Raw genomic sequence first — 23,756 nt, forward strand, 5'->3', positions numbered from 1 at the left:
GGTCCACATACTGATGTAGAGAGTTGCCATAGTTCCCAGATGGTCCACATGCTGATGTAGAGAGTTGCCATAGTTCCCAGATGGTCCATATGCTGGTGTAGAGAGTTGCAATAGTTCCCAGATGGTCCATATGCTGATGTAGAGAGTTGCCATAGTTCCCAGATGGTCCATATGCTGATGTAGAGAGTTGCAATAGTTCCCAGATGGTCCATATGCTGATGTAGAGAGTTGCCATAGTTCCCAGATGGTCCATATGCCGATGTAGAGAGTTGCCATAGTTCCCAGATGGTCCACATACTGATGTAGAGAGTTGCCATAGTTCCCAGATGGTCCATATGCTGATGTAGAGAGTTGCCATAGTTCCCAGATGGTCCATATGCTGATGTAGAGAGTTGCCATAGTTCCCAGATTGTCCATATGCTGATGTAGAGAGTTGCCATAGTTCCCAGATGGTCCATATGCTGGTGTAGAGAGTTGCAATAGTTCCCAGATGGTCCATATGCTGATGTAGAGAGTTGCCATAGTTCCCAGATGGTCCATATGCTGATGTAGAGAGTTGCAATAGTTCCCAGATGGTCCATATGCTGATGTAGAGAGTTGCCATAGTTCCCAGATGGTCCATATGCCGATGTAGAGAGTTGCCATAGTTCCCAGATGGTCCACATACTGATGTAGAGAGTTGCCATAGTTCCCAGATGGTCCATATGCTGATGTAGAGAGTTGCCATAGTTCCCAGATGGTCCATATGCTGATGTAGAGAGTTGCCATAGTTCCCAGATGGTCCACATGCTGATGTAGAGAGTTGCCATAGTTCCCAGATGGTCCACATGCTGATGTAGAGAGTTGCCATAGTTCCCAGATGGTCCACATACTGATGTAGAGAGTTGCCATAGTTCCCAGATGGTCCATATGCTGGTGTAGAGAGTTGCCATAGTTCCCAGATGGTCCATATGCTGGTGTAGAGAGTTGCAATAGTTCCCAGATGGTCCATATGCTGATGTAGAGAGTTGCCATAGTTCCCAGATGGTCCACATGCGGATGTAGAGAGTTGCCATAGTTCCCAGATGGTCCATATGCTGATGTAGAGAGTTGCCATAGTTCCCAGATGGTCCACATGCTGATGTAGAGAGTTGCCATAGTTCCCAGATGGTCCACATACTGATGTAGAGAGTTGCCATAGTTCCCAGATGGTCCACATACTGATGTAGAGAGTTGCCATAGTTCCCAGATGGTCCACATACTGATGTAGAGAGTTGCCATAGTTCCCAGATGGTCCACATGCTGATGTAGAGAGTTGCCATAGTTCCCAGATGGTCCATATGCTGATGTAGAGAGTTGCCATAGTTCCCAGATGGTCCATATGCTGGTGTAGAGAGTTGCAATAGTTCCCAGATGGTCCATATGCTGATGTAGAGAGTTGCCATAGTTCCCAGATGGTCCACATGCTGATGTAGAGAGTTGCCATAGTTCCCAGATGGTCCACATGCTGATGTAGAGAGTTGCCATAGTTCCCAGATGGTCCACATGCTGATGTAGAGAGTTGCCATAGTTCCCAGATGGTCCACATGCGGATGTAGAGAGTTGCCATAGTTCCCAGATGGTCCATATGCTGATGTAGAGAGTTGCCATAGTTCCCAGATGGTCCACATGCGGATGTAGAGAGTTGCCATAGTTCCCAGATGGTCCACATGCGGATGTAGAGAGTTGCCATAGTTCCCAGATGGTCCATATGCTGATGTAGAGAGTTGCCATAGTTCCCAGATGGTCCACATGCGGATGTAGAGAGTTGCCATAGTTCCCAGATGGTCCATATGCTGATGTAGAGAGTTGCCATAGTTCCCAGATGGTCCACATACTGATGTAGAGAGTTGCCATAGTTCCCAGATGGTCCATATGCTGATGTAGAGAGTTGCCATAGTTCCCAGATGGTCCATATGCTGGTGTAGAGAGTTGCAATAGTTCCCAGATGGTCCATATGCTGATGTAGAGAGTTGCCATAGTTCCCAGATGGTCCACATGCTGATGTAGAGAGTTGCCATAGTTCCCAGATGGTCCACATGCTGATGTAGAGAGTTGCCATAGTTCCCAGATGGTCCACATGCTGATGTAGAGAGTTGCCATAGTTCCCAGATGGTCCACATGCGGATGTAGAGAGTTGCCATAGTTCCCAGATGGTCCATATGCTGATGTAGAGAGTTGCCATAGTTCCCAGATGGTCCACATGCTGATGTAGAGAGTTGCCATAGTTCCCAGATGGTCCACATACTGATGTAGAGAGTTGCCATAGTTCCCAGATGGTCCACATGCTGATGTAGAGAGTTGCCATAGTTCCCAGATGGTCCACATGCTGATGTAGAGAGTTGCCATAGTTCCCAGATGGTCCATATGCTGATGTAGAGAGTTGCCATAGTTCCCAGATGGTCCATATGCTGATGTAGAGAGTTGCCATAGTTCCCAGATGGTCCACATGCGGATGTAGAGAGTTGCCATAGTTCCCAGATGGTCCATATGCTGATGTAGAGAGTTGCCATAGTTCCCAGATGGTCCATATGCTGATGTAGAGAGTTGCCATAGTTCCCAGATGGTCCACATGCTGATGTAGAGAGTTGCCATAGTTCCCAGATGGTCCACATGTTGATGTAGAGAGTTGCCATAGTTCCCAGATGGTCCACATGCGGATGTAGAGAGTTGCCATAGTTCCCAGATGGTCCACATGCTGATGTAGAGAGTTGCCATAGTTCCCAGATGGTCCATATGCTGATGTAGAGAGTTGCCATAGTTCCCAGATGGTCCATATGCTGATGTAGAGAGTTGCCATAGTTCCCAGATGGTCCATATGCTGATGTAGAGAGTTGCCATAGTTCCCAGATGGTCCATATGCTGATGTAGAGAGTTGCCATAGTTCCCAGATGGTCCACATGCTGATGTAGAGAGTTGCCATAGTTCCCAGATGGTCCATATGCTGATGTAGAGAGTTGCCATAGTTCCCAGATGGTCCACATGCTGATGTAGAGAGTTGCCATAGTTCCCAGATGGTCCATATGCTGATGTAGAGAGTTGCCATAGTTCCCAGATGGTCCACATGCTGATGTAGAGAGTTGCCATAGTTCCCAGATGGTCCATATGCTGATGTAGAGAGTTGCCATAGTTCCCAGATGGTCCACATGCTGATGTAGAGAGTTGCCATAGTTCCCAGATGGTCCATATGCTGATGTAGAGAGTTGCCATAGTTCCCAGATGGTCCACATGCTGATGTAGAGAGTTGCCATAGTTCCCAGATGGTCCATATGCTGATGTAGAGAGTTGCCATAGTTCCCAGATGGTCCATATGCTGATGTAGAGAGTTGCCATAGTTCCCAGATGGTCCACATGTTGATGAAAATGATGATGACAGACGTGATAAAGGTGTTTGTGAGGATTCCCGCTGCTAAGTTAACCACAACATTGCTCAGACATTTCCTTTAATGTTATTCAAATAACTTCACTTTACTGCAAATTAATATCTGCTCTAAATATCGGTTATCGGCCTCCTTGCTTACCGTGAATTCCGGACTATAAGCAACTACTTTTTTCCCACACTTCGGATCCTGCGGCTTGGAACACGGTGCGGGTAATTTAGGATTTTTCTTCGCTGACGGCCATTATACAAATAGTTCTCATAAAACACACACAAAGACACTGAAATGGGGTCATTTTTTGTGTTAGAGCGCCATCTTTTGTGTGAGTTTCCCCACTGCAGGAGCTGCTTGGTGCTACAGTACCAAGGTGGTTCCTGCTGTTTAAAGCTTTGAACCGGAAGTAGAAGCGCCCTTCCATCTTCTATTTGTCCGTAGCATTTGGATTCTCCATTCACACTCCAAGCAACGTTCGTAAGTTTCACAATATATCTAAAACAATTCTTACTTACTGTGATGTCTTTGTACACGCTTTCATAATCTAATCAAGTGAGCGTCGTTAACATTAGCTGATATGCCAACACATTTACGATTGTTATTATTAGTAACTTACAATGACATTCTTTTTGTATTGTTTCACTTTCACAAATTCCTCAGTAAATCCACCAAAAAGTCAGCGTGGAGTTATTGAGTCTGTTTAGCTGATTGGAGAGCTAGCATGTGCAGCTAGCATGTACAGCTAGTGGCTCCATGACCACGACTGACATTTTGTTTGATCAGCCCTTTTACTGCCGTGTTGCACATACCGTTTGGAAACAAATAAGGTATTTGAATAAGTTTGGAAACAATAAAGGTATTTGAATAAACATTTACAGAATATTTCAGTGTAAATGTGACAGCGTGTATATCGGGGGCTCATCTGTAAATAAGTCATGTGACAGCGTGTATATCGGGGGCTCATCTGTAAATAAGTCATGTGACAGCGTGTATATCGGGGGCTCATCTGTAAATAAGTCATGTGACAGCGTGTATATCGGGGGCTCATCTGTAAATAAGTCATGTGACAGCGTGTATATCGGGGGCTCATCTGTAAATAAGTCATGTGACAGCGTGTATATCGGGGGCTCATCTGTAAATAAGTCATGTGACAGCGTGTATATCGGGGGCTCATCTGTAAATAAGTCATGTGACAGCGTGTATATCGGGGGCTCATCTGTAAATAAGTCATGTGACAGCGTGTATATCGGGGGCTCATCTGTAAATAAGTCATGTGACAGCGTGTATATCGGGGGCTCATCTGTAAATAAGTCATGTGACAGCGTGTATATCGAGGGCTCATCTGTAAATAAGTCATGTGACAGCGTGTATATCGGGGGCTCATCTGTAAATAAGTCATGTGACAGCGTGTATATCGGGGGCTCATCTGTAAATAAGTCATGTGACAGCGTGTATATCGAGGGCTCATCTGTAAATAAGTCATGTGACAGCGTGTATATCGGGGGCTCATCTGTAAATAAGTCATGTGACAGCGTGTATATCGAGGGCTCATCTGTAAATAAGTCATGTGACAGCGTGTATATCGGGGGCTCATCTGTAAATAAGTCATGTGACAGCGTGTATATCGGGGGCTCATCTGTAAATAAGTCATGTGACAGCGTGTATATCGGGGGCTCATCTGTAAATAAGTCATGTGACAGCGTGTATATCGAGGGCTCATCTGTAAATAAGTCATGTGACAGCGTGTATATCGGGGGTTCTTCTGTAAATAAGTCATGTGACAGCGTGTATATCGGGGGCTCATCTGTAAATAAGTCATGTGACAGCGTGTATATCGGGGGCTCATCTGTAAATAAGTCATGTGACAGCGTGTATATCGGGGGCTCATCTGTAAATAAGTCATGTGACAGCGTGTATATCGGGGGCTCATCTGTAAATAAGTCATGTGACAGCGTGTATATCGGGGGCTCATCTGTAAATAAGTCATGTGACAGCGTGTATATCGGGGGCTCATCTGTAAATAAGTCATGTGACAGCGTGTATATCGGGGGCTCATCTGTAAATAAGTCATGTGACAGCGTGTATATCGGGGGCTCATCTGTAAATAAGTCATGTGACAGCGTGTATATCGGGGGCTCATCTGTAAATAAGTCATGTGACAGCGTGTATATCGAGGGCTCATCTGTAAATAAGTCATGTGACAGCGTGTATATCGGGGGGTCTTCTGTAAATAAGTCATGTGACAGCGTGTATATCGGGGGCTCATCTGTAAATAAGTCATGTGACAGCGTGTATATCGGGGGCTCATCTGTAAATAAGTCATGTGACAGCGTGTATATCGGGGGCTCATCTGTAAATAAGTCATGTGACAGCGTGTATATCGAGGGCTCATCTGTAAATAAGTCATGTGACAGCGTGTATATCGGGGGCTCATCTGTAAATAAGTCATGTGACAGCGTGTATATCGGGGGCTCATCTGTAAATAAGTCATGTGACAGCGTGTATATCGAGGGCTCATCTGTAAATAAGTCATGTGACAGCGTGTATATCGGGGGCTCATCTGTAAATAAGTCATGTGACAGCGTGTATATCGAGGGCTCATCTGTAAATAAGTCATGTGACAGCGTGTATATCGGGGGCTCATCTGTAAATAAGTCATGTGACAGCGTGTATATCGAGGGCTCATCTGTAAATAAGTCATGTGACAGCGTGTATATCGAGGGCTCATCTGTAAATAAGTCATGTGACAGCGTGTATATCGGGGGTTCTTCTGTAAATAAGTCATGTGACAGCGTGTATATCGGGGGCTCATCTGTAAATAAGTCATGTGACAGCGTGTATATCGGGGGCTCATCTGTAAATAAGTCATGTGACAGCGTGTATATCGGGGGCTCATCTGTAAATAAGTCATGTGACAGCGTGTATATCGAGGGCTCATCTGTAAATAAGTCATGTGACAGCGTGTATATCGGGGGTTCTTCTGTAAATAAGTCATGTGACAGCGTGTATATCGGGGGCTCATCTGTAAATAAGTCATGTGACAGCGTGTATATCGGGGGCTCATCTGTAAATAAGTCATGTGACAGCGTGTATATCGGGGGCTCATCTGTAAATAAGTCATGTGACAGCGTGTATATCGGGGGCTCATCTGTAAATAAGTCATGTGACAGCGTGTATATCGGGGGCTCATCTGTAAATAAGTCATGTGACAGCGTGTATATCGGGGGGTCTTCTGTAAATAAGTCATGTGACAGCGTGTATATCGGGGGCTCATCTGTAAATAAGTCATGTGACAGTGTGTATATCGGGGGCTCATCTGTAAATAAGTCATGTGACAGCGTGTATATCGGGGGCTCATCTGTAAATAAGTCATGTGACAGCGTGTATATCGGGGGGTCTTCTGTAAATAAGTCATGTGACAGCGTGTATATCGGGGGGTCTTCTGTAAATAAGTCATGTGACAGTGTGTATATCGGGGGCTCATCTGTAAATAAGTCATGTGACAGCGTGTATATCGGGGGCTCATCTGTAAATAAGTCATGTGACAGCGTGTATATCGGGGGCTCATCTGTAAATAAGTCATGTGACAGCGTGTATAACCGCTAGTATATGGACTTGTCTTCACTGACAGCCATGATGCAGAAAGTTTTTTAAAAAACCCAGCAAAGACACTGAATAGGTGTGTCATTATTTGTGTTATGGTGCCATCTTTTGGACACCTTCACTTTAGACTGAGCTTACAACCAGAAGTGTAAGTACCGTGGAGTTTTCTAACCGTCCATAGCGGTTCTACTCATATGGATCACTCCCAGCAACCTTTGTAAGTTTTACAATGGAACTAAATACAATTCTTACTGACTAAAGCGTCCCAGGTGTGATGTCGGCAGGAGTGTTTCCTGCTTAGTTGTACCTGCTATCACAATTCAATCAAGCTAGCCACTTATCATCATCGGTGCGGCTAATATATGGAAAATATTATTGTCTTCCAAAATGTAGTGGGTGTGTCTTAAATACTGCTGCGTTCTATGGTCTAGAAAATAGAATCTTTAGTTTTGTGCTGTACGGCTGATTGGAAAGAGAATCCACATTGGAGCAGGTTTGCACTAAAGTGCAAGCAGGGCAGCTAGTTAGCACTTAGTGGGTCTCTTCTGCACTTAGTGGGTCTCTTCTGCACTTAGTGGGTCTCTTCTGCACTTAGTGGGTCTCTTCTGCACTTAGTGGGTCTCTTCTGCACTTAGTGGGTCTGTTCTGCACTTAGTGGGTCTCTTCTGCACTTAGTGGGTCTCTTCTGCACTTAGTGGGTCTCTTCTGCACTTAGTGGGTGTCTTCTGCACTTAGTGGGTCTCTTCTGCACTTAGTGGGTCTCTTCTGCACTTAGTGGGTCTCTTCTGCACTTAGTGGGTCTCTTCTGCACTTAGCGGGTCTCTTCTGCACTTAGCGGGTCTCTTCTGCACTTAGCGGGTCTCTTCTGCACTTAGCGGGTCTCTTCTGCACTTAGCGGGTCTCTTCTGCACTTAGCGGGTCTCTTCTGCACTTAGTGGGTCTCTTCTGCACTTAGTGGGTCTCTTCTGCACTTAGTGGGTCTCTTCTGCACTTAGTGGGTCTCTTCTGCACTTAGTGGGTCTCTTCTGCACTTAGTGGGTCTCTTCTGCACTTAGTGGGTCTCTTCTGCACTTAGTGGGTCTCTTCTGCACTTAGTGGGTCTCTTCTGCACTTAGCGGGTCTCTTCTGCACTTAGCGGGTCTCTTCTGCACTTAGCGGGTCTCTTCTGCACTTAGCGGGTCTCTTCTGCACTTAGCGGGTCTCTTCTGCACTTAGCGGGTCTCTTCTGCACTTAGTGGGTCTCTTCTGCACTTAGTGGGTCTCTTCTGCACTTAGTGGGTCTCTTCTGCACTTAGTGGGTCTCTTCTGCACTTAGTGGGTCTCTTCTGCACTTAGTGGGTCTCTTCTGCACTTAGTGGGTCTCTTCTGCACTTAGTGGGTCTCTTCTGCACTTAGTGGGTCTCTTCTGCACTTAGTGGGTCTCTTCTGCACTTAGTGGGTCTCTTCTGCACTTAGTGGGTCTCTTCTGCACTTAGTGGGTCTCTTCTGCACTTAGTGGGTCTCTTCTGCACTTAGTGGGTCTCTTCTGCACTTAGTGGGTCTCTTCTGCACTTAGTGGGTCTCTTCTGCACTTAGCGGGTCTCTTCTGCACTTAGCGGGTCTCTTCTGCACTTAGCGGGTCTCTTCTGCACTTAGCGGGTCTCTTCTGCACTTAGCGGGTCTCTTCTGCACTTAGCGGGTCTCTTCTGCACTTAGCGGGTCTCTTCTGCACTTAGCGGGTCTCTTCTGCACTTAGCGGGTCTCTTCTGCACTTAGCGGGTGTCTTCTGCACTTAGTGGGTCTCTTCTGCACTTAGTGGGTCTCTTCTGCACTTAGTGGGTCTCTTCTGCACTTAGTGGGTCTCTTCTGCACTTAGTGGGTCTCTTCTGCACTTAGCGGGTCTCTTCTGCACTTAGTGGGTCTCTTCTGCACTTAGTGGGTCTCTTCTGCACTTAGTGGGTCTCTTCTGCACTTAGCGGGTGTCTTCTGCACTTAGTGGGTCTCTTCTGCACTTAGCGGGTCTCTTCTGCACTTAGCGGGTGTCTTCTGCACTTAGTGGGTCTCTTCTGCACTTAGTGGGTCTCTTCTGCACTTAGTGGGTCTCTTCTGCACTTAGTGGGTCTCTTCTGCACTTAGTGGGTCTCTTCTGCACTTAGCGGGTCTCTTCTGCACTTAGTGGGTCTCTTCTGCACTTAGTGGGTCTCTTCTGCACTTAGCGGGTCTCTTCTGCACTTAGCGGGTCTCTTCTGCACTTAGCGGGTGTCTTCTGCACTTAGTGGGTCTCTTCTGCACTTAGTGGGTCTCTTCTGCACTTAGTGGGTCTCTTCTGCACTTAGTGGGTCTCTTCTGCACTTAGTGGGTCTCTTCTGCACTTAGCGGGTCTCTTCTGCACTTAGTGGGTCTCTTCTGCACTTATCGGGTCTCTTCTGCACTTAGCGGGTCTCTTCTGCACTTAGCGGGTCTCTTCTGCACTTAGTGGGTCTCTTCTGCACTTAGTGGGTGTCTTCTGCACTTAGTGGGTCTCTTCTGCACTTAGTGGGTCTCTTCTGCACTTAGTGGGTCTCTTCTGCACTTAGTGGGTCTCTTCTGCACTTAGTGGGTGTCTTCTGCACTTAGTGGGTGTCTTCTGCACTTAGTGGGTCTCTTCTGCACTTAGTGGGTCTCTTCTGCACTTAGTGGGTCTCTTCTGCACTTAGTGGGTCTCTTCTGCACTTAGTGGGTCTCTTCTGCACTTAGCGGGTCTCTTCTGCACTTAGTGGGTCTCTTCTGCACTTAGTGGGTCTCTTCTGCACTTAGTGGGTCTCTTCTGCACTTAGTGGGTCTCTTCTGCACTTAGTGGGTCTCTTCTGCACTTAGTGGGTCTCTTCTGCACTGGGCGGCGCTGACGCTGAAATGAAAGCTTCTGGCGCACTTTCATGTGGTGCACGGCAGTGGAAAATGAGGGCCGCTTTGGAGCAAGCAATGAAGAAGTGGCATCCCCGCAGCGACTTGAGGGGAGCAGAAGAGCAGCGAGCAGCGTGCAATGATGAGTCAGCACGCACGATGCACGGAGCCAGAGGACCAACACTCAGCAGAAAAGAACCGAAGTAGCTAAGGTGGAGCCTAAAAACTGCCAGGATTAACAAGCCTGACTTTTCTCCTCATAAAGTGGACCAAGATCTTGGGGGATAATCCGGACTTGGCAGGAAAAGAAGTCCTCGCCAGTCGTCCCCAACTGTGTGTGCGTGTGGAGATTGATGCAGCGCTGGCTGTGGTCATGTTTGCACAGGAGGACTTTTCACCATCTGTGGGCTCAGTCTCCAATGTCAACCTACAGCTTGGGCGATTTGTAGCAGTTATCTGAGGCACCAGCTGGGATTAATAGATGTAATGTAGGCTCCATCCTAGGGCAGATACTGCTGTCACATCCACACTGGATGTAATGTAGGCTCCATCCTAGGGCAGATACTGCTGTCACATCCACACTGGATATAATGTAGGCTCCATCCTAGGGCAGATACTGCTGTCACATCCACACTGGATATAATGTAGGCTCCATCCTAGGGCAGATACTGCTGTCACATCCACACTGGATATAATGTAGGCTCCATCCTAGGGCAGATACTGCTGTCACATCCACACTGGATATAATGTAGGCTCCATCCTAGGGCAGATACTGCTGTCACATCCACACTGGATGTAATGTAGACTTCATCCTAGGGCAGATACTGCTGTCACATCCACACTGGATATAATGTAGGCTCCATCCTAGGGCAGATACTGCTGTCACATCCACACTGGATATAATGTAGGCTCCATCCTAGGGCAGATACTGCTGTCACATCCACACTGGATGTAATGTAGACTTCATCTTAGGGCAGATACTGCTGTCACATCCACACTGGATATAATGTAGGCTCCATCCTAGGGCAGATACTGCTGTCACATCCACACTGGATATAATGTAGGCTCCATCCTAGGGCAGATACTGGTGTGACAACCACACTGGACATAATGTAGACTTCATCCTAGGGCAGAAAGTGGTGTGACAACCACACTGGATATAATGTAGACTTCATCCTAGGGCAGAAAGTGGTGTGACAACCACACTGGATATAATGTAGACTTCATCCTAGGGCAGAAAGTGGTGTGACAACCACACTGGACATAATGTAGACTTCATCCTAGGGCAGATACTGGTGTGACAACCACACTGGATGTAATGTAGACTTCATCCTAGGGCAGATACTGGTGTGACAACCACACTGGATATAATGTAGACTTCATCCTAGGGCAGATACTGGTGTGACAACCACACTGGATGTAATGTAGACTTCATCCTAGGGCAGAAAGTGGTGTGACAACCACACTGGATATAATGTAGACTTCATCCTAGGGCAGAAAGTGGTGTGACAACCACACTGGACATAATGTAGACTTCATCCTAGGGCAGAAAGTGGTGTGACAACCACACTGGACATAATGTAGACTTCATCCTAGGGCAGATACTGGTGTGACAACCACACTGGATGTAATGTAGACTTCATCCTAGGGCAGATACTGCTGTCACATCCACACTGGATATAATGTAGGCTCCATCCTAGGGCAGATACTGGTGTGACAACCACACTGGATATAATGTAGGCTCCATCCTAGGGCAGATACTGCTGTCACATCCACACTGGATATAATGTAGGCTCCATCCTAGGGCAGATACTGCTGTCACATCCACACTGGATATAATGTAGGCTCCATCCTAGGGCAGATACTGCTGTCACATCCACACTGGATATAATGTAGGCTCCATCCTAGGGCAGATACTGGTGTGACAACCACACTGGACATAATGTAGACTTCATCCTAGGGCAGAAAGTGGTGTGACAACCACACTGGACGTAATGTAGACTTCATCCTAGGGCAGAAAGTGGTGTGACAACCACACTGGATATAATGTAGACTTCATCCTAGGGCAGATACTGGTGTGACAACCACACTGGATATAATGTAGACTTCATCCTAGGGCAGATACTGGTGTGACAACCACACTGGATATAATGTAGACTTCATCCTAGGGCAGATACTGGTGTGACAACCACACTGGATATAATGTAGACTTCATCCTAGGGCAGAAAGTGGTGTGACAACCACACTGGATGTAATGTAGACTTCATCCTAGGGCAGAAAGTGGTGTGACAACCACACTGGATATAATGTAGACTTCATCCTAGGGCAGATACTGGTGTGACAACCACACTGGATATAATGTAGACTTCATCCTAGGGCAGATACTGGTGTGACAACCACACTGGACATAATGTAGACTTCATCCTAGGGCAGAAAGTGGTGTGGCAACCACACTGGACGTAATGTAGACTTCATCCTAGGGCAGATACTGGTGTGACAACCACACTGGATGTAATGTAGACTTCATCCTAGGGCAGAAAGTGGTGTGACAACCACACTGGATATAATGTAGACTTCATCCTAGGGCAGAAAGTGGTGTGACAACCACACTGGACATAATGTAGACTTCATCCTAGGGCAGAAAGTGGTGTGACAACCACACTGGACGTAATGTAGACTTCATCCTAGGGCAGATACTGGTGTGACAACCACACTGGATATAATGTAGACTTCATCCTAGGGCAGATACTGGTGTGACAACCACACTGGACATAATGTAGACTTCATCCTAGGGCAGAAAGTGGTGTGACAACCACACTGGACGTAATGTAGACTTCATCCTAGGGCAGAAAGTGGTGTGACAACCACACTGGATATAATGTAGACTTCATCCTAGGGCAGATACTGGTGTGACAACCACACTGGATATAATGTAGACTTCATCCTAGGGCAGATACTGGTGTGACAACCACACTGGATATAATGTAGACTTCATCCTAGGGCAGAAAGTGGTGTGACAACCACACTGGATGTAATGTAGACTTCATCCTAGGGCAGAAAGTGGTGTGACAACCACACTGGATATAATGTAGACTTCATCCTAGGGCAGATACTGGTGTGACAACCACACTGGACATAATGTAGACTTCATCCTAGGGCAGAAAGTGGTGTGACAACCACACTGGACATAATGTAGACTTCATCCTAGGGCAGAAAGTGGTGTGACAACCACACTGGACATAATGTAGACTTCATCCTAGGGCAGAAAGTGGTGTGACAACCACACTGGACGTAATGTAGACTTCATCCTAGGGCAGAAAGTGGTGTGACAACCACACTGGATATAATGTAGACTTCATCCTAGGGCAGATACTGGTGTGACAACCACACTGGATATAATGTAGACTTCATCCTAGGGCAGATACTGGTGTGACAACCACACTGGATATAATGTAGACTTCATCCTAGGGCAGAAAGTGGTGTGACAACCACACTGGATGTAATGTAGACTTCATCCTAGGGCAGAAAGTGGTGTGACAACCACACTGGACATAATGTAGACTTCATCCTAGGGCAGAAAGTGGTGTGGCAACCACACTGGATATAATGTAGACTTCATCCTAGGGCAGATACTGGTGTGACAACCACACTGGATATAATGTAGACTTCATCCTAGGGCAGAAAGTGGTGTGACAACCACACTGGACATAATGTAGACTTCATCCTAGGGCAGAAAGTGGTGTGGCAACCACACTGGACATAATGTAGACTTCATCTTAGGGCAGATACTGCTGTCACATCCACACTGGATATAATGTAGACTTCATCTTAGGGCAGATACTGGTGTGACAACCACACTGGATATAATGTAGACTTCATCCTAGGGCAGAAAGTGGTGTGACAACCACACTGGACATAATGTAGACTTCATCCTAGGGCAGAAAGTGGTGTGGCAACCACACTGGACATAATGTAGACTTCATCTTAGGGCAGATACTGCTGTCACATCCACACTGGATATAATGTAGACTTCATCCTAGGGCAGATACTGGTGTGACAACCACACTGGATATAATGTAGACTTCATCTTAGGGCAGATACTGGTGTGACAACCACACTGGACATAATGTAGACTCCATCCTAGGGCAGATACTGCTGTCACATCCACACTGGATATAATGTAGACTCCATCCTAGGGCAGATACTGGTGTGACAACCACACTGGATATAAGCTGCACACTAACAGATTTTTTTCTACATACCGGAACATAAGTCCCTCATCCATATTTACTTCACCTTAATTGTTCCCAAGCGGCTGACCAAACAAAACATCAGTCATGGTCATGGAGCCACTAGCTGCTCAAGCTAGCTCTCCAATCAGCTAAACAGACTCAATCAATCTTTCAATCAATCAATCAATCAATCAATGTTTATTTATATAGCCCTAAATCACACGTGTCTCAAAGGGCTGCACAAGCCACAACGTTATCCTCGGTTCAGAACCCACATAAGGGCAAGGAAAAACTCACAACCCAGTGGGATGACAGTGTGAACGACTATGAGAAACCTTGGAAACTTACAAACGTTGCTTGGAATGATGAATGAAGAATCCATACCAGTAGAAACGCTATGGACAGCTAAAGCATTAAAAGCTGTAATTGGAAGGACACTGCAGCATCTGCCGTGAGCTAACAGTGGCGCCGTAGCACAAACAATAATAACACACCCAATTAGTGTGTTTTTTAAAACTATTTGTATTATGGCATTCAGCGAAGAAAAATCCGTAAATTAGCCGCACCGTTTTACAAGCCGCAAGTTTCAATGTGGAGGAAAAAAGTTGCGACTTATAGTCCGGAATTTACCATACTTTACTTTTAGCAAAGGTTTTCTATGGGAAGAGTGAGTGAAAAGCTCATTTGAGACAGACGCGTGGCTCTTGTTGTCTCTACTAAAAATAAAAGCCTCAAAGAAACAACAATGTGGTCAGTGTTCCTGTGAGCGCTCCCATGACCCAGCATCTGCCATACCAACGTCATGAGACTTCAGCCTGGAGATCACCACTTCTACATTTGGAAATGTTAGCCATACCAACGTCATGAGACTTCAGCCTGGAGATCACCACTTTTACATTTGGAAATGTTAGCCATACCAACGTCATGAGACTTCAGCCTGGAGATCACCACTTCTACATTTGGAAATGTTAGCCATACCAACGTCTTGGGACTTCAGCCTGGAGATCACCACTTCTACATTTGGAAATGTTAGCCATACCAACGTCATGAGACTTCAGCCTGGAGATCACCACTTCTACATTTGGAAATGTTAGCCATACCAACGTCATGAGACTTCAGCCTGGAGATCACCACTTTTACATTTGGAAATGTTAGCCATACCAACGTCATGAGACTTCAGCCTGGAGATCACCACTTCTACATTTGGAAATGTTAGCCATACCAACGTCTTGGGACTTCAGCCTGGAGATCACCACTTTTACATTTGGAAATGTTAGCCATACCAACGTCATGAGACTTCAGCCTGGAGATCACCACTTTTACATTTGGAAATGTTAGCCATACCAACGTCATGAGACTTCAGCCTGGAGATCACCACTTTTACATTTGGAAATGTTAGCCATACCAACGTCATGAGACTTCAGCCTGGAGATCACCACTTTTACATTTGGAAATGTTAGCCATACCAACGTCATGAGACTTCAGCCTGGAGATCACCACTTTTACATTTGGAAATGTTAGCCATACCAACGTCATGAGACTTCAGCCTGGAGATCACCACTTCTACATTTGGAAATGTTAGCCATACCAACGTCATGAGACTTCAGCCTGGAGATCACCACTTTTACATTTGGAAATGTTAGCCATACCAACGTCATGAGACTTCAGCCTGGAGATCACCACTTTTACATTTGGAAATGTTAGCCATACCAACGTCATGAGACTTCAGCCTGGAGATCACCACTTCTACATTTGGAAATGTTAGCCATACCAACGTCATGAGACTTCAGCCTGGAGATCACCACTTTTACATTTGGAAATGTTAGCCAGAGTATTAGCACCTCAGACATCTTGGCAGCTAGCATGACTCGGGAACCAGCAGTGAACTGACTGGGATCCTTGGTTAAACCCAGTTAAAACTGCTTTGAAAGCGGTTTAGTAGTTTTATTGAGGCGGATACAAAACTACGTTCAATGCCCACAAAGAAATTGACTCTAAAATCGTTAAGTTAAGACTTTTCCAAAAATGCTAACTGACATTGGCTTTGCTGTTGACATGCTACTTATTAGCATTAGTGATTTTACATGGCGATTTCAACACTTTCAAATTTGTTAATGAAAACTAATACGACAATGCACGCTACAATCAAACATTATCATCACTTTGGTGATCCAAAGATCCCAAAAAACACATTTTAAACTAAATGTTACTGCCATCCAACATCTTGTAACTGTAATTACACCTTTATGTCGTGTCTGCAAATGATAACAAAAGAAGATACAACTGGGCAGCAGTTATCTTAATAAGCTCATTTTCAAATGTTGCAATAACAAATAGTTTTTAATATCATAAACAATATTAACATAGACAAAAAGTAACGAAATAGGTAGCGTTGATTCCCAGGTACCAAGAATTGGTAGCGTATTGCTTCAAATGTTAATGGTTTTCATGCATATTTGTACGTGCTATCACAATGTGATCAAGTGAGTGTCGTTAGCATTGGTCAACATGCTAACACGTTTACGAGTGTCTGTGTTTATACTATCTACTTACAATGGCATTCTTTTTGTTTTGTTTCACTTTCACAAATTCCTCAGTAAATTAGCCAAAAGGTCAGCGTGGAGTTATTGAGTCTGTTTAGCTAATTGGAGAGCTAGCTTGCGCAGCTAGTGGGCCCATGACCGACGTTTTGTTTGATCAGCCCTTTTACTGCCATCTTCCAGATACTGTTTGGAAACAATTATGTAAATAAACAGACACTAGTGCACAAATAATAGCCTAAATGTAATATATAAATGTACACATATTTTGATTCTGAAGAAGTAGCAATGGTTGAATGACGGGAAATGGCGCATTTGCTCACATGTGAGTTGAAAAGTAAAGCTAACGTAGATCCGCGCTGATGTTCCAGTCTTTTCTACTTAACATCCATTAAAGATTACAAGCCTCCCAAACAGATTACACTGAGTACATCCATTATTACTTTCATTTACTTCCACGTTAAAAACACTCCTTTTATTGTGTGGCCACTTTGATCTTATTTTGTAGTAGTAGCAGCGACTTCCACTTAGTTTGCACTTGATCGAAGGCCACATTGGGGCCTGTGTGGGTTCACACTGGAGTCTGCTAAAAATCACATTTCTTAAAAAGTCCGATTTAGGCCATTTTGGGTCCAGACTTCTTCTGTTTTGTTTGATATTGTCATTACTGCCACAAGTGGTGGGAAAGTGTACTACAACTAGGTAGCGTTGCCAGCTGAGAAACTGCAATGGTTCAATTCTGTCAGTTGTATTTCTTTTGAGTGACTTACTCCGGCACAACAAAGCGACTAAGAGACCTGAGATGTTGGATCTCTCAGGCCAAGTGTGCAAAACCAGATGAGCTGACGACGTGCCAAGAAGCAAGCCGGCAGATGGCGAGTGGATTAAAGGTCTTGTATCAGTCGGCATCAACTCGGATGTACGCGGAGGACTCCAGGCTGAACCGTGCCGTCGGACATGCTGGGTGTCGGCCGGCAAAGTGGCTTTTGTGGCGATCCCCCGCAGAGTTGCCTTTTTTGTCCGCAGCGCTGGTCTTTCCACTCTTTGACGGCCTCAAAGTAGCTGAATTGCGGGCGGACAATGGCCTCTTTGTCGGGCCCGCTTGCTGTCACGGTGGATTTGATTGTCTCAGTGGGCCACCGAGGCTGGGCCCATTCACGCCCCGTCATCCCCGCGGACGCACATTCTTCTTGGCCAGGCTCCCGGATGGCAGCGCAGGTTCTCCGCCATCAGGAGAGATTAGGCGCCAGAGGCCGAGTGCTGTCACAATCAAGCGGGGAAAATGGTCTTAGAGCGTTAAGAGATTTGGGCGCTGAGAGCTTTGTCCCAGTCTTGTAAGGACCGTGTCTACATGACTTCATAAGTACTCTTCAAGCTCCTAAAGATAGGAACTTTGGACAGGAGCAAATCATCTTAGCGAGCTAGCAAGGACAACTGTCATACCGGCTCTGAAATGGAATGGCATGGAGCTCCCAAGTTCTGCACTTCTCTGTCAATTGTTTGTATTCCGTCACGGGACTTCTTCCCAAAAATGAAAACCAGCGTTGGTCAAGCAAGCCAAGATGGCTGTTGTACAGCAAGCAACTTACAAAACAGCCTTAAATATTCCTGCCAGCCCAAAAAATCCAACGATGCAATGGAATAGATCCCTAGTTTTTTCTCCAACAAAGATTTGTCCAGTGAGATCATGGATTGTCTGTCGCTGGACTTCCCAGACATGCTCAGGCATCATTGGAGACGACTAAACACACGACAACTTAGAAAAGTATGGCGCTCTACAACTTCTAAATGTGGGCTGGAGTCAGGAAAGTTAATATCAACACTCTCACAGACAAATATGCAGCAGGTAAGGTTGCATTTCAGGATTACACTTTGCATTTAAATAAGCCAAGTTTGATGCAAGGAGCGTGTTTTTCCCATCTTTATCAAAATAGAACCATACATGTCAACATTGTGTACGTGCTGAAAGATGCATTTATGATTGTTTATCAAAATATAACTATAGATGTCAACATTGTGTACGTGCGGAAAGATGCATTTATGATTGTTTATCAAAATATAACTATAGATGTCAACATTGTGTACGTGCGGAAAGATGCATTTATGATTGTTTATCAAAATATAACTATAGATGTCAACATTGTGTACGTGCTGAAAGATGCATTTATGATTGTTTATCAAAATATAACTATAGATGTCAACATTGTGTACGTGCTGAAAGATGCATTTATGATTGTTTATCAAAATATAACTATAGATGTCAACATTGTGTACGTGCTGAAAGATGCATTTATGATTGTTTATCAAAATATAACTATAGATGTCAACATTGTGTACGTGCTGAAAGATGCATTTATGATTGTTTATCAAAATATAACTATAGATGTCAACATTGTGTACGTGCTGAAAGATGCATTTATGATTGTTTATCAAAATATAACTATAGATGTCAACATTGTGTACGTGCTGAAAGATGCATTTATGATTGTTTATCAAAATATAACTATATATGTCAACATTGTGTACATGCGGAAAGATGCATTTATGATTGTTTATCAAAATATAACTATAGATGTCAACATTGTGTACGTGCGGAAAGATGCATTTATGATTGTTTATCAAAATATAACTATAGATGTCAACATTGTGTACGTGCTGAAAGATGCATTTATGATTGTTTATCAAAATATAACTATAGATGTCAACATTGTGTACGTGCGGAAAGATGCATTTATGATTGTTTATCAAAATATAACTATAGATGTCAACATTGTGTACGTGCTGAAAGATTTAATGATTGTTTATCAAAATATAACTATAGATGTCAACATTGTGTACGTGCTGAAAGATGCATTTATGATTGTTTATCAAAATATAAGTATAGATGTCAACATTGTGTACGTGCTGAAAGATGCATTTATGATTGTTTATCAAAATATAACTATAGATGTCAACATTGTGTACGTGCTGAAAGATGCATTTATGATTGTTTATCAAAATATAACTATATATGTCAACATTGTGTACATGCGGAAAGATGCATTTATGATTGTTTATCAAAATATAACTATAGATGTCAACATTGTGTACGTGCGGAAAGATGCATTTATGATTGTTTATCAAAATATAACTATAGATGTCAACATTGTGTACGTGCTGAAAGATGCATTTATGATTGTTTATCAAAATATAACTATAGATGTCAACATTGTGTACGTGCGGAAAGATGCATTTATGATTGTTTATCAAAATATAACTATAGATGTCAACATTGTGTACGTGCTGAAAGATGCATTTATGATTGTTTATCAAAATATAACCATAGATGTCAACATTGTGTACGTGCGGAAAGATGCATTTATGATTGTTTATCAAAATATAACCATAGATGTCAACATTGTGTACGTGCGGAAAGATGCATTTATGATTGTTTATCAAAATATAACTATAGATGTCAACATTGTGTACGTGCGGAAAGATGCATTTATGATTGTTTATCAAAATATAACTATAGATGTCAACATTGTGTACGTGCTGAAAGATGCATTTATGATTGTTTATCAAAATATAACTATAGATGTCAACATTGTGTACGTGCTGAAAGATGCATTTATGATTGTTTATCAAAATATAACTATAGATGTCAACATTGTGTACGTGCGGAAAGATGCATTTATGATTGTTTATCAAAATATAACTATAGATGTCAACATTGTGTACGTGCGGAAAGATGCATTTATGATTGTTTATCAAAATATAACTATAGATGTCAACATTGTGTACGTGCTGAAAGATGCATTTATGATTGTTTATCAAAATATAACTATAGATGTCAACATTGTGTACGTGCTGAAAGATGCATTTATGATTGTTTATCAAAATATAACTATAGATGTCAACATTGTGTACGTGCTGAAAGATGCATTTATGATTGTTTATCAAAATATAACTATAGATGTCAACATTGTGTACGTGCTGAAAGATGCATTTATGATTGTTTATCAAAATATAACTATAGATGTCAACATTGTGTACGTGCTGAAAGATGCATTTATGATTGTTTATCAAAATATAACTATAGATGTCAACATTGTGTACGTGCGGAAAGATGCATTTATGATTGTTTATCAAAATATAACTATAGATGTCAACATTGTGTACGTGCTGAAAGATGCATTTATGATTGTTTATCAAAATATAACTATAGATGTCAACATTGTGTACGTGCTGAAAGATGCATTTATGATTGTTTATCAAAATATAACTATAGATGTCAACATTGTGTACGTGCTGAAAGATGCATTTATGATTGTTTATCCAAATATAACTATAGATGTCAACATTGTGTACGTGCTGAAAGATGCATTTATGATTGTTTATCAAAATATAACTATAGATGTCAACATTGTGTACGTGCGGAAAGATGCATTTATGATTGTTTATCAAAATATAACTATAGATGTCAACATTGTGTACGTGCTGAAAGATGCATTTATGATTGTTTATCAAAATATAACTATAGATGTCAACATTGTGTACGTGCTGAAAGATGCATTTATGATTGTTTATCAAAATATAACTATAGATGTCAACATTGTGTACGTGCTGAAAGATGCATTTATGATTGTTTATCAAAATATAACTATAGATGTCAACATTGTGTACGTGCGGAAAGATGCATTTATGATTGTTTATCAAAATATAACTATAGATGTCAACATTGTGTACATGCGGAAAGATGCATTTATGATTGTTTATCAAAATATAACTATAGATGTCAACATTGTGTACGTGCGGAAAGATGCATTTATGATTGTTTATCAAAATATAACTATAGATGTCAACATTGTGTACGTGCTGAAAGATGCATTTATGATTGTTTATCAAAATATAACTATAGATGTCAACATTGTGTACGTGCTGAAAGATGCATTTATGATTGTTTATCAAAATATAACTATAGATGTCAACATTGTGTACGTGCTGAAAGATGCATTTATGATTGTTTATCAAAATATAACTATAGATGTCAACATTGTGTACGTGCTGAAAGATGCATTTATGATTGTTTATCAAAATATAACTATAGATGTCAACATTGTGTACGTGCTGAAAGATGCATTTATGATTGTTTATCAAAATATAACTATAGATGTCAACATTGTGTACGTGCGGAAAGATGCATTTATGATTGTTTATCAAAATATAACTATAGATGTCAACATTGTGTACGTGCTGAAAGATGCATTTATGATTGTTTATCAAAATATAACTATAGATGTCAACATTGTGTACGTGCTGAAAGATGCATTTATGATTGTTTATCAAAATATAACTATAGATGTCAACATTGTGTACGTGCTGAAAGATGCATTTATGATTGTTTATCAAAATATAACTATAGATGTCAACATTGTGTACGTGCTGAAAGATGCATTTATGATTGTTTATCAAAATATAACTATAGATGTCAACATTGTGTACGTGCGGAAAGATGCATTTATGATTGTTTATCAAAATATAACTATAGATGTCAACATTGTGTACGTGCTGAAAGATGCATTTATGATTGTTTATCAAAATATAACTATAGATGTCAACATTGTGTACGTGCTGAAAGATGCATTTATGATTGTTTATCAAAATATAACTATAGATGTCAACATTGTGTACGTGCGGAAAGATGCATTTATGATTGTTTATCAAAATATAAGTATAGATGTCAACATTGTGTACGTGCTGAAAGATGCATTTATGATTGTTTATCAAAATATAACTATAGATGTCAACATTGTGTACGTGCGGAAAGATGCATTTATGATTGTTTATCAAAATATAAGTATAGATGTCAACATTGTGTACGTGCTGAAAGATGCATTTATGATTGTTTATCAAAATATAACTATAGATGTCAACATTGTGTACGTGCGGAAAGATGCATTTATGATTGTTTATCAAAATATAAGTATAGATGTCAACATTGTGTACGTGCTGAAAGATGCATTTATGATTGTTTATCAAAATATAACTATAGATGTCAACATTGTGTACGTGCTGAAAGATGCATTTATGATTGTTTATCAAAATATAACTATAGATGTCAACATTGTGTACGTGCGGAAAGATGCATTTATGATTGTTTATCAAAATATAACTATAGATGTCAACATTGTGTACGTGCTGAAAGATGCATTTATGATTGTTTATCAAAATATAACTATAGATGTCAACATTGTGTACGTGCTGAAAGATGCATTTATGATTGTTTATCAAAATATAACTATAGATGTCAACATTGTGTACGTGCGGAAAGATGCATTTATGATTGTTTATCAAAATATAACTATAGATGTCAACATTGTGTACGTGCTGAAAGATGCATTTATGATTGTTTATCAAAATATAACTATAGATGTCAACATTGTGTACGTGCTGAAGCTATTGTATTGCCTTTGGTTGTGACTTTCATTCCAGTACAAAATTTGGCTCAAAGACAGAATATTTTATTTTTAATATTTGTTTGTTTTATTTAACCTGGTATCAATCAATCAATGTTTATTTATATAGCCCTAAATCACAAATGTCTCAAAGGACTGTCCAAACCATTACGACTACCACATCCTCGTTACATTTCAATGACAATACAATCTACAAGAAATACACGTTTGTTGCATATGATTATGACTTATTAATTACTACATAAGTGGTTAATCTGGTCTTGAGAAATGACGGGCAATAATTTGGTTTAAGGAGGTCGAGCTCGGGTCCAGCCCATGTTTGAATGCACCGTTAAAAAGAAAGTCTGAGAGCACGTGTCGCCTTGCAAGGTGACCGACGGTATCTGCGTAAAGGAAAGCCTCAGCTCGCCCGGAGCACGCCTTCGCCAAGGTTTCCGTATCGATTTATTGATTTGCTCGACCTCATTAAATGCAAAGCTTAATTAACGTGCGCCCATGATTAAAATGTCACCAAGCAGAAGTCCTGGGATGACTTAATGGCCGTCTGCCGAGCTGCACGTAATGTAAGGAGTGACATTGTCCTGTGTGGACTGGCTGCAGGTCACTTAGCATTCAGGTGTCACATAAATGTAAGGAGTGACATTGTGCTCTGACCACCTGTGTGGACTG

General features: G+C 42.4%; 1 protein-coding gene across 2 annotated transcripts in view; it reads left to right on the top strand.

Annotated features, from left to right (window-relative positions):
- LOC133546234 (ankyrin repeat domain-containing protein 50-like) overlaps positions 1-23,756 on the top strand; it is a 103,148-nt gene that overhangs the window by 34,403 nt on the left and 44,989 nt on the right. The window contains exon 1 of one of the 2 annotated variants that reach the window (XM_061892134.1): positions 17,852-18,475. The exons of the other annotated variant lie outside the window; for it this stretch is intronic. The gene's annotated coding sequence lies outside the window, so the exon portion shown is untranslated. Of the gene's footprint in view, positions 1-17,851; positions 18,476-23,756 lie in introns of those variants that run through there. 2 annotated transcript variants of the gene reach the window in all.

Source organism: Nerophis ophidion, linkage group LG29, assembly GCF_033978795.1.
Source record: "Nerophis ophidion isolate RoL-2023_Sa linkage group LG29, RoL_Noph_v1.0, whole genome shotgun sequence".
NCBI classification, from domain to species: Eukaryota; Metazoa; Chordata; class Actinopteri; order Syngnathiformes; family Syngnathidae; genus Nerophis; species Nerophis ophidion.